This window comes from Eschscholzia californica, unplaced genomic scaffold (genome assembly GCF_041429995.1).
Source record: "Eschscholzia californica isolate CP2 unplaced genomic scaffold, dmEscCali1.0.p SCAF_3, whole genome shotgun sequence".
NCBI lineage: Eukaryota > Viridiplantae > Streptophyta > Magnoliopsida > Ranunculales > Papaveraceae > Eschscholzia > Eschscholzia californica.
This window is the reverse complement of record NW_028238420.1, coordinates 37054745-37071194: the sequence shown is the minus strand read 5'-3', so window position 1 is coordinate 37071194 and position 16450 is coordinate 37054745.

The window sequence follows — 16450 nt, the reverse complement described above, 5'->3', positions numbered from 1 at the left end:
GATGACACGATTCTGAACTTTTCGACATTTGACACTTGTAAGGAGTCAGTCTTAGATGAAATGCTAGGAATGCATGATATTATAACTGGCTGCGAGGCTTTAGATGTCTTTGAAGACATTGATGACGTTAGAGACATGTTAGATAGTTTGTTAGACTGTTTACCTAAGGAAACCATGGACCTTGACTTGGTCCCCGAGCCTATTGTCTTATCTTTAGAGTCTAGTTTGACCTTTCACATGACCGCAGACTCGGCTGTTGATCCCTTTTGGGATACTTCAGATGTCTTCTCGAGAACGTCTATGAAGATGGTGGATATTCTATCCACTAAGCTTGTAGACGACTTTTTGCCTTCGACAAATGTATTGCCCTTCACTGTTATGTCGATCCTTTTGATAACTTTCTAGACATTGGTCCTAGTATTTATACTTACTTAGTGCACTGTGGATCCACTAAGTTTGGGATTGCCCTTCTTATTTGATAGTCTCACATGCACTATCAGCAATTTACAAAAATGTGAGAGTATCGTTCACTGAAAATTTTGTGTTTTGGGTGGACCCACAGATGTTTTGATTATTGGTTTACAGTTAGTCACACATCCGTAATCCAGTAGGAATAATTCTTTTTATTTTCCGAGTCATCTGTTTTGTCTGGCTAAAGATGTTAAACTTAGCGCTTTCTGGGAGGCAACCCACGCTTAGGACATTGAGATCTGGTGATATCTTTCCCTCATCCTATTATTTTTTGCATAGTCTTCGTAATATTGATGACAATGTTCGGTTTAAGTTTGGGGATAGGGGATTGAAATTTTTGCTAAGTCCTTATTTCAAAAATTCAAAAGGGTTCAAAATTTTTCAAAATTTAAATTTTTTCGGATTGAAAATGTGAGTTTAGTTGTTTTTGCTTGTTAATAGTTATAGAGTCTAGTCGATCGAGCTATCCATTTGCTAAAGGTTTTTCCATGAATTTCGAGTCTTGAAGTTGTCTGTGCACTAGCCATGTGAGTGTTAGATAGGTGAAGAGTGGGCTTTTCAGAGAGAACTTGATTGATCATTAGTGGAGACTTAACCCATGTGAGATTCTGAGCTTTTCTTTTTGTTTTGAGTGATCTTTTCTGCGCTAATCCCGAGTAGAATGAAGAGCTACTCAACCTCGCAATATTGAAAGAACTCATTTGATCTCTTGAGTTCAAATTTTACAATCACTAGGGATGTCCTCAGGAATGCAAACCCTTCTCTTGTAGTCTGAGAAACTTGAAAACAGTGTCAACTAGAAGAAGATAGGAACTCCATTCACCATTTAGAACCCTGGAATAAGGCATAAAGCCAAGTGAAGAGAATTTACCCAAGGAAAGAAAATGTCAAGAAAGTCCTCGTGATATTATGAGTATTATTACCAGAGTTTGTTTGTGAAAAAAAATTTGAAGAAAAAAATAGAAAATTCGAAAGAAAAAAAGTGTTTGGTTAGTTTAGTTTGAGTGTTTATCCTTTGAAGAAATTCTTGAAGATTTGAAGACGTCGAGTTCAGGAGTTCTAGATCATCATTAGTGTCTATTGACCTCTAGGAAGCATTGTTAGAAAGTAGATCAGGTGAGAATAGTTGGTAAGCTTCCCCGTCCCGTATTAGTGGTTGTTTCCTTCCGATGAGATCAGTCGTTCACGACAAAATTTTAGTCCGTCTTTTGTAAATGTGTTGAGCTTCCCTTCATATTCATACTCGCACATTGAGTGAATCATTTGTGAGTGACTTAAATTTTTGAGTGTATGACCGTGAGGCAACAGTCGAGGCGAAAAGTATCGAGACGGTAATCGAGGTCTTGTCTGTTCAGAACCAAGATGATACTCATATTGGCTGGTCATGTGCACTTCGAGTCTAGATTACTAATGAAGAGATTTTTAGCATTTGTATGGTCTGGTTGACTTGGATTTCGTTTCTATTAGCTTTCAAAATTTTGACCGGATAAACATTTGCAGTCCTCTCTATATTTGGATCCTCATGAATTTTGAAACATTGAATTTCGTGGGTATATTCATTGCAAACCCTCACGAGACAAAACTCGTCCTCTTGGGTAACCTAGAGGTTTAACGGCTTGTTGCACGGGCTAAGTGCAATCGTGATTCCCTACGAAAGTGGTGAACGGGGCATATTTTTATTTTTCTGTTTTGCTCGAGGACTAGCAAAATCTAAGTTTGGGGATATTTGATGAGACAAGAATATCCCATCTGAATCTCTTAACTCGGGTCAGTTAGTCCAATTCGAGCAGTTACTCTGATGAATTGTGTGTTTCTTTTGTCCATGAGTCTTTTACATAATTGAACAGGGAAAACAGATAAAATCTGGATAAAGACACACTTGAGGGCACTTTGGTCATTTGGAAGTTATGATAGTCCAGTTGTTTGGTCTATGCTGATACTTGGATGAAAGCAGTGTCAAAGACGGATCTGTAAGTGAAAACGGAAGTCAAATCGGAGTTCGGACGAGCAATTTATGCGAAGTCAAAGTTCGAGTCAAAATCTGTCGGGTATAGGTCAACACAAATCTTTTACCAACACGTGGCGGCCGAGAGGGACGATTCAGACGGCTCGGATTAGTTTTGAGCCTTCTTCTGTCACAGAGGGTGGTACGTCCTGATGTCCATAGGTTAGTACAACCACATGCAAGATATTACCGCGCACGTGAGCATGTTTAGTAAGATCGAACGGCTGAGCAGATTTTCTGGCACATGTCTCTATCTGAAGTTGCGGCCCAGTGTCTTCTAGTAGCCCGCGAAGCATACACTCAAACTGAAAGGCAGCATTCACCCGTGACCAAATTTGAACGTAACTCCCTCTTCCTCTCTTATCTTATACTATTATTTAGGAAACTTTCTAGGCCCATCACCTTTGCTAAAACTTTAGTAAATATGTCTGCTATTTGAGTTTGGGTGAGAATTTATCGTACTTGTAGTGCTCCTCGGTTAACCCTCTCTCAAACAAGTGATAGTCCAAATCCATGTGTTTCATTCGAGTGGGCAAAACTGGATTGTGAGCCATATATAGATACCCAAGCAATGTAGGAGGATTCTTCATCTGATTCTTTGGCACTCACATTGTCACAAAGCAATGTAGGAGGATTCTTCATATAGATACCCAAGTCTCGACGTGAGAATCGTAACCATGCAATGTCAATAATTGTAATACCCATATCTCTATATTCTGCTTCTTTACTGGAGCGAGAGACTGTTGGTTGCTTCTTAGAGGACCAAAGAATCAGATGAGAACCAAGATAAACACAACCTCCTCAAATAGATCATCGTGTATCTGGGTCACCTGCCCAATCGACATTAGAATATGCAGTTATCTGGGATTTGAAACCATGTACCTGACCATCTGATTCAACACCATAAAATACACCACGACCAAATGTTGCTTTTCAATATCGAAGAATTCGTTTAACAACTGCAAAGTGGACCTTAGTGGGAGAGTGCATGTATTCGCAAACTTGATTTACTGAATACCTAATATATGGTCGAGTTAAAGACATATACTCAGGGGCGGACATTTGTGAAGACCAGCCTAGGCAATGGCCCAGGCTGGTATCTGTAAAACTGTAGAGAGATATGTAACAATAACAGATTTGTAGCTTTGTGGTTAAGTCTGTGCCTCAGACAAACAAGGTTATGGGTTCGAATCCCATTCATACCAATTATTTCCTATTTAGCTCGTTTTCTTTCTTTTAGGTTTAGTTTCAATCAATTCACAAAATGCACCCTGTATTTTGCCAACTTGTGAAATGGACCCTTTGAATTAGTTTTTTGTTACTTTTTTTTTCCTTTTGATAGTGATTAAGTATTATTTTTAATACCAATTTTACCTTTATTTTTAGTTTCATGAAAGATAAAGAGTTATTAGGAGGAAGAATAAAAAATGTGGTATTTTTTATCCTCTCTCTGAAGTCGTTATCTTTTCTTTTTATCTCCCGCTTGGAGAAGACGAGATTTTCTTGTAGAGAGGGATTGGCTTTTATTTGGCGAGTTGTGTTCTACTTTTGTCTCTCTCACCACTTCTTGAAATAACTATCAAGTTTACTTCAGGAGAAAAATCAAAATTTTTACATATATACATATAATAGTTTGTGAAATTCGTACACATATACATAATACCTATAACTTTTTTTATTTACAGTACTGTAAACCTGCCCCGGCTGGTAGAAAATCCTGGTTCTGCCCATGCATATACTGAAAGTCAATATTTCTCTGATGCTTTAACAAGGCATCTAGAGATCTCTTTACATAATATTTCAAAACATATTTACAACTGATAGATTTATAAAGATTTGATACTTATCCTATATAACAAATATTCAATTTTTAAAATACATTTGAATGAGTCAACGACCGAATAGGTCAATGCTCTATTAGGTTTAACCCTTTATCCGTCTCAAGCTCATCAACCTCTAACAACCTTGCAATTTCATTAACTCAAGAAGATTTTAATTCATCTTGCCTTCGAGGGGAAGCACAAATAAAATTAACTATTGGATTCGATGTTGAATAAAATCGCCAAAAATCACTTACTTATTTACATGCTACAACTAGTGCTAGTTGTAGTTTATAGGCAAAGTAATGCACATAGCCTTCAACAAAAAAAAAAGTAATGCACATAGCCTTCAACAAAAAAAAAGTAATGCACATAGTGTGTACAAGGACGATCTTTACGAAATAATGCCGCAATTAGTGGTGTTTAGAAGGTCGGGTCGGCCCGGATAGGACCTAATACTGGGCCTCCGTTTTGTGCCTGACGAGCCAAGCCCGACAATAGCCCGGGTTGGACACGTTTTTTTTCTTCCCTTTCTATTAAAAGTTTCATGGATTTTAAGAAAACTGCTTGACAATCCCTCTTTTTAGGTAATATAAATCCTTAGTTTTAGGAACAATTAAATTAAGATTTCGTTCTAAAAGAAATCATTCCTAAAAAAAATCCTTAAACATAGGAACAATTTATTTAAGAAATCCTTAAGTTTAAAATACAAAATATGTGTATAAAGCGGTTATTTCTAAGATTTCTTTCCAAAAAAAAATCCTAAAGTTATTTAAGTAAATCATGTCCTATTCATTATTCCCAGAATGTCATTCCTAAAATCATTTCCTAAAATCTTTCCAATAAATATTTTCATAATATCATTCCTAAATTTATTTAATTACATCATGCGCTATTAATTATTCCCACAAAATCATTCCTAAACTACGAATTTATTTATTTTCTGGTTTATACATTTTTATTTTATAATTTAATATAATTAAAAAAGTAAATAAGAAAAAGTACGGGCTGGCCTAGCCCGGGTCAATTCCCGGTCCTGGGTTGGGCCTGGGTATTGTCAGCCGGGGTTGAGATCTAGCACCGACTATATCAACCCGGGTTAGATGGGTCGGGCGAGCCCAACCTGACCTTTTAAGCATCATTACTTGCAACCCATTAAAAGCTTCACGCAAATTGCTAACACCATAATACCATTGACCTCGAATATTTTTCGCATGGATGTTGTTTCGAATAAAGACACTGGTTATTGCTTGCTTGAAAGTCAAAGATGTGGTGTTTTTCACATGTTAAATATCAACAAATCGTTCTTTGATAGATCCAACATCATCAACAAATCGCAACACAAAGCCATTTGCTCCTTATGTGAATCATCTTGTGCTTCGTCAACAAGAATGCAAAACTCTGGTGATCCAACTTCTTCTCGAATCTTATTTTTTACTCTGTTAGCAAGAATCGATAGTATTTCTTTTTAAGTTGGAGGAGATGTATATTTAGCATTATGTGGAGCATTTTCCAAGATAACTTGTGAACTTTCATCATTGTTTTAGTGAAAAAAATTATCAACTCAAGGAAATTGCACAGTTCGACGAATTTATTGATTCATCATGACCCATAAACACACATGTTTGATAGGCAAGATATCGTAAACAATCAATTGGCGTGCTGGTCCTTAGTTGGTTTTTCTTCACTAGTTCCTCATATTGTATGTTAATCATCTTATCAATATGTTGAGATGTACAACCTCAATCTTGACAAAATTTTGCGATCAACATGTGTTGAGAATTATGATCTCCCATATGTGTTAGGAATGCACATTTTCCCCATCATTGAGACTCTTCCATATTTTAAATCTTTGGTCCGTAAATAATGTACTTTTTGGCGGATTTGTCTCAAAGATAAAATATGGAAGACAATATGCCACATCTTTTGTAGGAGAGTACTCGAGCCAAGGAAATAAGGTAAACCAAGAATCTTGAAATCTTCGAGATTGCTTTCCCAATTTTGTTGTTGGGTAGTCTTCAAGGATAGGCTGATAAGGTCCCACATTAAGATATGCACGTCGGAGGTCATCTTGTTTGTTACAATCAAAATTCAAAATTAGGTATCCACGATCAAAACCAATTACCAAAATAATCTGAATTAGTAACTCAATTTATCAAAATCAGTAACCTTAGCAATAAAATAATGGACAATGAATTAATCAAAATAAATAATCCACCTAAAGAATCAAAATTAGTAACCTAAATACTCAAAATAATCAAAATAATCTAGATGAGGGAAGAAACATCACTTACCTAGATAGTAGATAACAAAGCTTTGAATCCCTTAATTAGTTGATTTTGGTTTTGTTAATAAAATAGAAGATGAAGAACCCTAGATTTCACTTTAAATCTTCAATTCATAGAATCATTAGAGAGATATGATGATGTTAGAGAAGTTGAGGAGGAGAAATTGATAAACTTCCTCTGACCTCTCGATCTGATAATTCACGGTTCTCTCTTTCTCGGATTCATCTCGGTTTGGAACTTCGAAGTCAAGACTCTTTCTCTCTCTAATTTTTCGTTCACCCAAGAATAGTAAAAAGGAAAAAGAAGAACCCTTACTGCTTTTACTAAATTGGCCATATCTCAGTTTGGAACTTGGAAGTCACGACTCTTTCTCTCTCTTGTTTTCTTTCAATCGAGAATATATTACTTGTAAATGCATTTTTGAAATAAAAGATTTTTTTTTTACCTGACTCGACCATTTCATATTAAATGGGGCAGGGCAGCATGGTCAAGCTTCTTTTAATCGGTGGGTTTGGTAATTAAATACTCACTCTGATTAATTATTGGGACGAGTATGATAAAACCCAATTACTAACGGGGTGGAATTGAGAATGGGGTAACCCGTCCTAAACTCTCCCATTGACATCCCTACAGACGTACTTCTCACACTTTCTAATGAGTCGTTTGCATGACACGACAAATTAATTTTAATTTGTTTAGTTAAATATTGGTGAGCTTTAACCAATTGAATGTATGTAAACTTGGTATTGAGTCGCTTGCTACTCATCACACCTACTATTGACTCGTCTTTAGGACAACTCAAGTCTTTCTTTGTTTTGCTGAGCTAAATATTGGTCAGCATGGACCAGTCATGGAGTCAACAGATTGACCTGAGTGATACGTATATGAGCTCGTGTGCACACGTGCAAGCGCAATTGATATAGCTACCATGGAGGTGGATCTGACATAGCTCTACCACCTGCGCACAACTCTAACCAGAGAGATGGTTGGGATGTCGACATGAGTATCCTTGACCCCTTAAACCCTACACTGTCCAAAAGGCAAACGAAGAGGTCAATCCGAGTTAGCTCTGCCCTTAAGCCTTACTTTCACCATGGTTATAAGGAAGTTTGAGGAAATAATCTCAACACCTTGAGTTCTGATTTGTCTCTAGGCAAGCGAAGGGTTGGTATCAGAAGCAGTTTCGCTCCTATGTCTTGCTCTGACCAGAGAGGCAAAGTAGGGAGGTCTGGAGAAGGCAACTCGACACCTAAAACTCTATTCTCAAAGAGAATGACAGTTGCGAGGGGCAACACAGTGTCTAATATCCATTTTTCATACACAAACAGTAATAGTGCTACCATCAAGTCGGTGTCTTGCCACCGCATCATATCATTAAGTGCTTTACCACCGCCACCAAACCCATATAAGAAAAATAAGTTAATAGGATACGTTACATAAGGAGGATCGAAAATAGGAGATCCGGCGGTTAAGATAAGTTGCAGAAATAATATACGTGTGTAACACGTGTATGTACGTGACGGATCGAGAAGACGAGATCCGACGATCAAGAAGAATTCGGAATATATTTGAAGATACGTGAAGATATTAGAAGATATGTAATATTAGTATAATATATTCAGAATATCTCTTGTAACTATCTAATGGTAATATTAGATAGATTTTGTATTATTTCCTAGTTTAGTAATCAGAAACTAGGAAACCCTAAACCCTAAGTCATCTATAAATAGGAGAGGGTTCTAGGATTCAAACTTATCGAGTTATTGAGTTATGTCTGACCAATGTAACCAATCAAACCCACATACAATTGTATGTGGTGATTATTAATAAAGAGTTATTTCTCCGTGGATGTAGGTCTTGAGTATTCGACCGAACCACGTTAAATTATTGTATCTTTACTTCATGTTTATATCTCCGATTATTATATAATCGTAAATTTAACATGGTATCATGAGCAGGTTATTTGTTCGTGTTTTATGCTTCCGCAAAATTCCAACTATTTTTTTAGTTGTGATTATATTATTTTCCAATCGTGTATACGATTTATTTTCCAAGATTAGTCTTGTGATCATGACGAGAAAATCAAGAGAAATAAGAATTTTTTTTTACTAAGAATAGCAGACCGGAGATTATCAATGATTATTAAAGTTCATCGAAGAAGCACTTCCTCTCCAACAAAGGTATGATTCTATATTTCTTTCCAATTTTTCCGGATTTTTTTTCAATTTTTTAGACCTAAAATAGGTCTGAAAATTAAAAATAACACTTCTGAAACCAAAAACGACCAAATCTGGACTATTCCCGTTCCAGTAGCCCAACCCTATCTCGGTTTTCCCATCTCGGTTTCTTTCTAACCCGCGGCCAAACAACTCTAAGTCATTAGAACACGCTGACTTAGTCAACCACAGTTGACCCGTGTTTTTTTACACGTGATGATGTCATCATTACGTCATCATTGACTCTGTCAATATACTTTGACCCGAGCAGCAACTTCTTCTCTCCCACGCGAACCCTAGCTAGGGTATTTGACTGCCGCCGACAGCCACTTTAGGATTCGATTTCCGGCAACATTTCCCGACGTTTTTTCGTCACCAATCGACTTCTATCATCGATTTGGACATCATATACTAACAACCGACGATTCCCTTTTGATTTGGTGAAGAATCGAGAACTTTATAACCCGAAAATTCATAACTTTTTGGAGCTTTCTCTCTCTAAAGACTAAACAATCTATTGAAGGTCATTTTTGACCGAATTTGATAGCTATGGTCTATATCAATCATCGATTTGGAGTTTCTTACAAATCACAGATGATTTTATTGTGAACTTCTGATTCGGGAAATCCAAATTTTGAAAAATCTCTCAATTTTGATAAACCCTAATATAGAAGTTCCTAAATTTCCCCAAATTAAGTATTTGTGACAGTTTCTCATCGCACTATTTTGTGACAGCATTTTTTGCCACAGTTTATCTGTCGGAAATTTATTTTGTGACAGACTTCTAATGTCACCTATAACCAACTTTTTCTAGTTGTGACACAATTTTTCAGTCACTTTCTCTTCTATATGTGACAATAAAAATAGATTAATTTCATCTAATTTTCTTCCCGGATATACTCGTGATATTTCCAAAGTCATACTTTCTTTATGAACACTTTATTTCTCTACCAAAATTTTGGACTTTCTCTTCAACAGAGAAAGAATTCCTATTTTGGATTTTAATTCCGGAATTCAACCCGCGAAATTTTCATAATCATATATTTCTCATGATTATTTTTTTTCTTCCAATTATATTTTGGACTTTTTCTTACCACAAATAGAATATATCTATTTTGACCTATATTTCCGGATTCTCCCCTGACATTTTCCAACTCATACTTTCTCTATGATGACTTTGTCTTTCATACCAAATTACATTTTGGACACTTCCTTTCACCAAATAGAATATCTCTTCCACGGATAGAATATCTCTATCTTTAATTTCGGAATTATATTCGCGATCTTGCCTTTTTTGGCAATGAATTTCATGTCGACCATCATTTTGGTTGTTACTTTCCAATATTTTTTGGTATTCCGACAATTATTTCTTGTCGATTTTAAACAAAATAACATTATTTTGTTGTCACTCCTAAAGTTCATACTTGACGTTTTTATACGACAAGATATTGATCATCACAACCTTTTAGTTGTTGACATTTTTTTCATACAATGACCAACTTTACATACATGAGAAAAATACATGTAATTTCGTTGTCATTGATTTTCGCTCAACTTTTTGACCGCAATTACCAACTTTTAGTTGTGACTTAATCCTTCAATCAGCTTCCAACGCATCCACAATCTAAAGGTTGCAAGAAGACGAATACGAAGAATCGACAAGTATTTTTCTCTCTCTCCAAGTCGGACACTTCAAAAATTACGTGCTCCAACTTGCGGGGGAGCAATAGGATACGTTACATAAGAAGATCAAAAATAGGAGATCCGGCGGTCAAGATAAGTTGCAGAAATAATATACGTGTGTAACACGTGTATGTACGTGACGGATCGAGAAGACGAGATCCGACGATCAATAAGAATTCGGAATATATTTGAAGATACGTGAAGATATTAAAAGATATGTGAAGATATGTAATATTAGTATAATATATTCAGAATATCTCTTGTAACTATCTAATGGTAATATTAGATAGATTTTGTATTATTTCCTAGTTTAGTAATCAGAAACTAGGAAACCCTAAACCCTAAGTCATTTATAAATAGGAGAGGGTTCTAGGATTCAAACTCATCGAGTTATTGAGTTATGTCTGACCAATGTAACCGATCAAACCCACATACAATTGTATGCGGTGATTATTAATAAAGAGTTATTTCTCCGTGAATGTAGGTCTTGAGTATTCGACCGAACCACGTTAAATTATCGTATCTTTACTTCATGTTCATATTGCAAACAATATTGAGTCGAGATGCCCTAACTAGGGCAGATACCATTGTATTTATAGAATATTCAAGGATGTGAAATTACAATTATGACCCTGTAACATAATTAAGTAAATTAACAAGATATTAGTGTTTGATTACATATTGCTTTACACATATCTCCGATTATTATATAATCGTAAATTTAACATAAGTTATCTTAAAAAGAACATGAGATTTGTATCATTGAATTACTTCTCAAAACCTACACTTTGAACTGACTTGAGCATTTGTTATCATTGAATTACTTCTCAAAACCTACACTTTGAACTGACTCGAGCATTTAAGTATATGCCAAGGTACCCCAGTCTCTCTTAATCTCCAATCACCACTACATGAGAAGAAGATCATTTAATCGAGGATCACAACGTCGATTTTTCAGAGATATTAGAAAAAACCACTTTCCGATATCATCAATATTCAATATTGCTGAAAAAAAAGTTTAAGATTACAAGCGAAAATGCACAGTTATACAGAAGGGGTCTTTGGTCCAAAAAGAGTTTGGGGAGTGCCCAACCAACAGTGAAGAGCCACGGTGTAGAGTAGCTAAAATACACTGTAAACCACAAGATCATAACATGTGATAAGATTTGGGGGTAGGCAAAGTGTGTTGGGAATAACATGGCTGGGGGAGTGAGTTTTGCTGACGGCCCTGTCACACACATTTGTCCTTATTTACTCATCCATCCTCTTTACCAATTAAACTCCAAAAAGACCCCCCCACTTTCTTTTCCTTTAATTCCTCGGATGAGACCAGAATCAAATTTCTCGGGTTCACCCCTAACATAATCCTGCATGGGATTCCATAGCTCCAAAATCCTATTTTACCCCTAAATCTCAATTTCTATATGATAAAGTTGATTTTGTAATATTCCGAAATTCATGTTAGATTGTTAATTAACAAAAAGAATTTGTTCTCTTTTTAAGTCATTTTATGTATTGCTAGTAATATTGCAAAATTTGTGTTAGTTGTATGAAACTAGTGTTGCATAATAGAAACATAAAATAGTTTGTATATAGACCAAGGTTGTTGGAACTTAAGAAATTCTCGCTAAATACATTATCTGCGTATGAACACATTATCATTCTCTCTACTTAGTAGTATATTACTTCATCTGGTGAGAGATTGGCTTTTTATATATGCTTATGGTTGTCTACGATTTCCTTTTGCAAATGAAGCTTTTTCAACGAAGAAATTTTCTTTTTTTGGGTTTGGTGAGAGGGTAGAAAAAGAAGAAATTGATTGATATCCACCACTAAAAAACGACACAGCTTGTCCCCTGTTTCTTGTGAACGAGTCAACTCAACAAAGTTAGAAACCCTAATTGTGTTATATAGTGCATGTGAATACGTGAACCCTATTAATGCGGATCAAACACACTATCTTATTATTTAAAGACGAATAGGAATGAGGATATTTGTCCTAATCTTAGTTTCATATTGAAATAATTTAATTAGTCTATATGACATGAAATCAGTGCACATGATGCATGTCATATATAATATGTATTCCTTGTATGTGTGAAAATTAATAACAATAATCATAGAGAAGAAGGAAGAGGAGAAACATTGTGGAGGCTATAAATCTCATTCATTAAATTAGGGTTACAACTTAACAAATATATACTAATGATAAAAGACTAAAAGACCCTTAAAGGGCAAATTACTAAACAACCCCTAACTATTACATATATTATTATTCTAACACCCTCCCTCAAACTCACGATGCGATTTTGAAAAGTATCGAGAGTTTGCTAACTAAGCAACGAAAGTGTGGAACTGAGTGTGACTTGGTGAACAAGTCACTGCTAAACCAAATACTGCAAATTACTGCAAAATTGCTAAACCAAAATCCAATACTGGCAACCAAAATCGACAATCCAATATTGCCCACCAAAATCCAATATCCGATACTGCCAACCAAAATCCAAAAACTCGATGTTGCCAACCAAAATCCAATATCCAATACTGCAAACCAAAATCTAATACTGCAAAACTGCTAAACCAAAATCCGATACTACGAACCAAAGTTCAATACTGCAAATTACTGCTAAACTGCAAACGGAGAAGATGCAATCGTTGGAGAGAAGAAAATGCAATATTGCCCAAAGGAGGAAGAAGATTCAAATGCAATATTAAAGAGGAAGAAGATGCAAAATGCAATATTGCCCAAAGGAAGAGGAAGAAGATGCAAATGCAATATTGCCCAAAGGAAGAGGAAGAAGATGCAAATGCAATATTGCCAAACATTCAAATGCAATATTGCCGACAATCCAAATGCAATACTGCCAACATTCAAATGCAGTACTGCCCACAATCTTTCAAAAACAATCCAGCTGAACCTCAAAAAACTCAATAATTTCTTCGGTCCAAACCGCCAAAGAAGATCTCACCTTTTCAAATCAAGCAAACCACCTCCTTAAATCCTAGTCAAAACCTAATCAAATCCCAACCAAACTCAAAACTCTCTCAACTGCCACTTTCAAAACTATTAAACCTCCAAAAACAAAAACAGACTGGTCAAAACAGCCAATAGAACCCATCAAAACAGCCAAACCGTCTTTTTATTCTCCCAAAACCGCCTTTCAAATTTAAAACCACTCAATCCAGCAACTCACCTTTTAAATTTTTCTTCAAACCTACCCAGCATATCCTCCACTCAAACTACCTAGCTAAGTCCCCCATTCTTAATTTCTAAACCAACCTATCAGTAATCCTTCCAAACCACCCATCAACAAAACTATCAAATTCTAAAACTGCGTTCTAAACTTTAGACAAACCGCCTCCATTTAAATCCTAAAAACCATTCACTGAAACCGCTCACCTAATACTCACAAGACCCCACTTCACTCCAAACACCATTCTCCTTTCCAAAACACCTTAACACTTTTCACCAAAATAAATTCACCAAAACCACCCTTATTCATACTGCTTCTTCTCCAAATCAGATTTACCAAAACAACCCTTATTTCTTCTCACCATTCAAGACCGCCTACTTAATTTTCTTCCGTATGGCCTCCAAATCCCAACAAATCAAAACCCAAATCGAATTTTTGAACCACCAACAAATCCAAATCTTCAAACCCACCAACAAAAATCGAACTACCAACAAATCCTACTAGCAAAACTACCAATATAAAAAATAAAACAAAACTACCTTCATCTTCTCCACTCTTCTAGCTCAAACCACATAAAAATTTCAAGAACCATGCTCTGATGCCATGTTGAAAATCAATAACAATAATCATAGAGAAGAAGGAAGAGGAGAAACATTGTGGAGGCTATGAATCTCATTCTTATTAAACTAGGGTTACAACTTAACAAATATATACTAATGATAAAAGACTAAAAGACCCTTAAAGGGCAAATTACTAAACAACCCCTAACTATTACATATATTATTATTCTAACAGTATGGACTCTTAAAAAGTCGGACATATTAGAAAGTTGGGATGAAGCTGGTGAGAAATAATATTTGTTTAAGTATGCTTTAGTTTATATTATTATGTTGGCTTTTAGGTTATGGTGAATAATAATGCATGGTATGAACTTTAAAGAGAATATTAATATCTAGCTATGTCATGAATTACCTCACTGAATTCTTCCAATTTTGACCAATTTTTTTTTTTTGTATAAATAATGAAACTCACAACTTCATTCTACACGACTGTATTGGGGTATGTTTGTTATGTAGGAAAATAGAGCTGAAAAAATTGTTTTTGCAAGAAAATTAATTTTTTACTGTTTGGTTGACCAATAAAATAAGAACATTGATTTTTTGTGTGAGAAAAAAGTGTGAAAATGTCTTAAGAATTTTCCATCGAAAAGGTGGTAAAATGGTTTTGGGTTAATCCCGTCTTGGCCCCAATTTGTGACCAACTTACTGTTGTAGCTCTCATAAGTGTTCGACAGTTCGACTTAGCCCACAAGTACAAAAGAATTTCAACTTTTTTCGGAACTGCCGTTGGGGGCCAAAATTGAATTAATTCCAAAAAATTTAAAAAACATAAACTCCACCTCATCTCTACCTCTCTCTCCCATTTCATCACCTCTCTCCTCCACTTCACCTATCTCGCCACCTCATTATCTTCTCAGACGAAGGTCGCAGGCTGGCCATTTTTCCGGCGAGCTTCAAACTTAAGAATTTCTTTTTTCTCTCTGTTTCACTTCTTCTTCTCTATTTCACTTCTTCTCTATTTCACTTCTTCTCTCTGTTTCACTTCTTCTTCTTCTTCTTCTTTTGTTTCACTTCTTCTTCTTCTTCTTCTTCTTCTTCTTCTTTTGTTTCACTTCTTCTTCTTCTTTTGTTTCACTTCTTCTTCTTCTCTCTTCTCTTCTCCTTCTTTTCTCTCTCTTCTTACTCTGTTTATTTTCTGGTCGACGAAGGGCCTGAGTTTGGGAAAACCAGACCGACGAAGGTCTGGAAAATCCAGACTGACGAGATCTCTGTTTCCCAGACCTTCGTCGGTCTAGTTTTCCTATACCTCTGGCCGGCAAAGGGTTCCCCCTTCGTCGTCCAGAAAATAGAGAGAGAATAAGGAGAAGTTTTATTTTTTTTTATTAAGTTTGAAGGTGGCCATAAAAATGGCCGCCTGACGACCTTTCACCAGAGAAGATGATGACATGCCGAGATAGATGAATTGAACGAAATAGGTGATGGAAGAGAGGGATGAGGTAGAGTTTATGTTTTACAATATTTTGGTATTAATTCCATATTGGCCCCAAAGGAGTTCCGGTAAAAGTTGAAATTTTGTTGAACCTTGGAGACCAAATCAAATTGCCAGAACTTATGGAGGCCAAAACGAAGAGGAAACATAGAGAGCAAGACGAAGAAGGAGAGAGGAAAATGATGGTGGTGGTGATGGTTGGCGGTGGAAGGAGAGGAGGTAAAAGAAGAAGATCTGAATTTTTTAAAGGATCGTTGGCGATGGAAGTCTGCCCGCAACCCCTGCGGCGCGTGAAGGAAAGAAATAAGTTTTGGGGAAACCAAAAAAAATTTCACTCAAAAATTTGAAATATCGAGATTCATTCCCTAAAACATCCAAGTTAATTTTTTTTGTTAACCGTGTTGTCAGAAAAAGTAGATTAAAGTTTCAGTTATTCTTATTAAAATTCGAAAAAAAGATTGGAAATTATTATATTTTTGTGGCAAATAAAACAATTAACATTTGTAGCTATGGGAATTATCACGTATGGAAAGAAAGAGAGATGATATATATGTAGAAGAGATAGGAAGAGTGCTGGCGTATAGTATGCAAGGAGAGAGAGCAGGGGTGGGAGGAAAATGGAGGGAAAGAGGTCGACTTTGAGAGACATTTTTATATGGGCCCAGTAGTAGTATAAATATATGTGGGCCACTGGATACCGAAGAAAGAAGAAGTTAGTTGAATT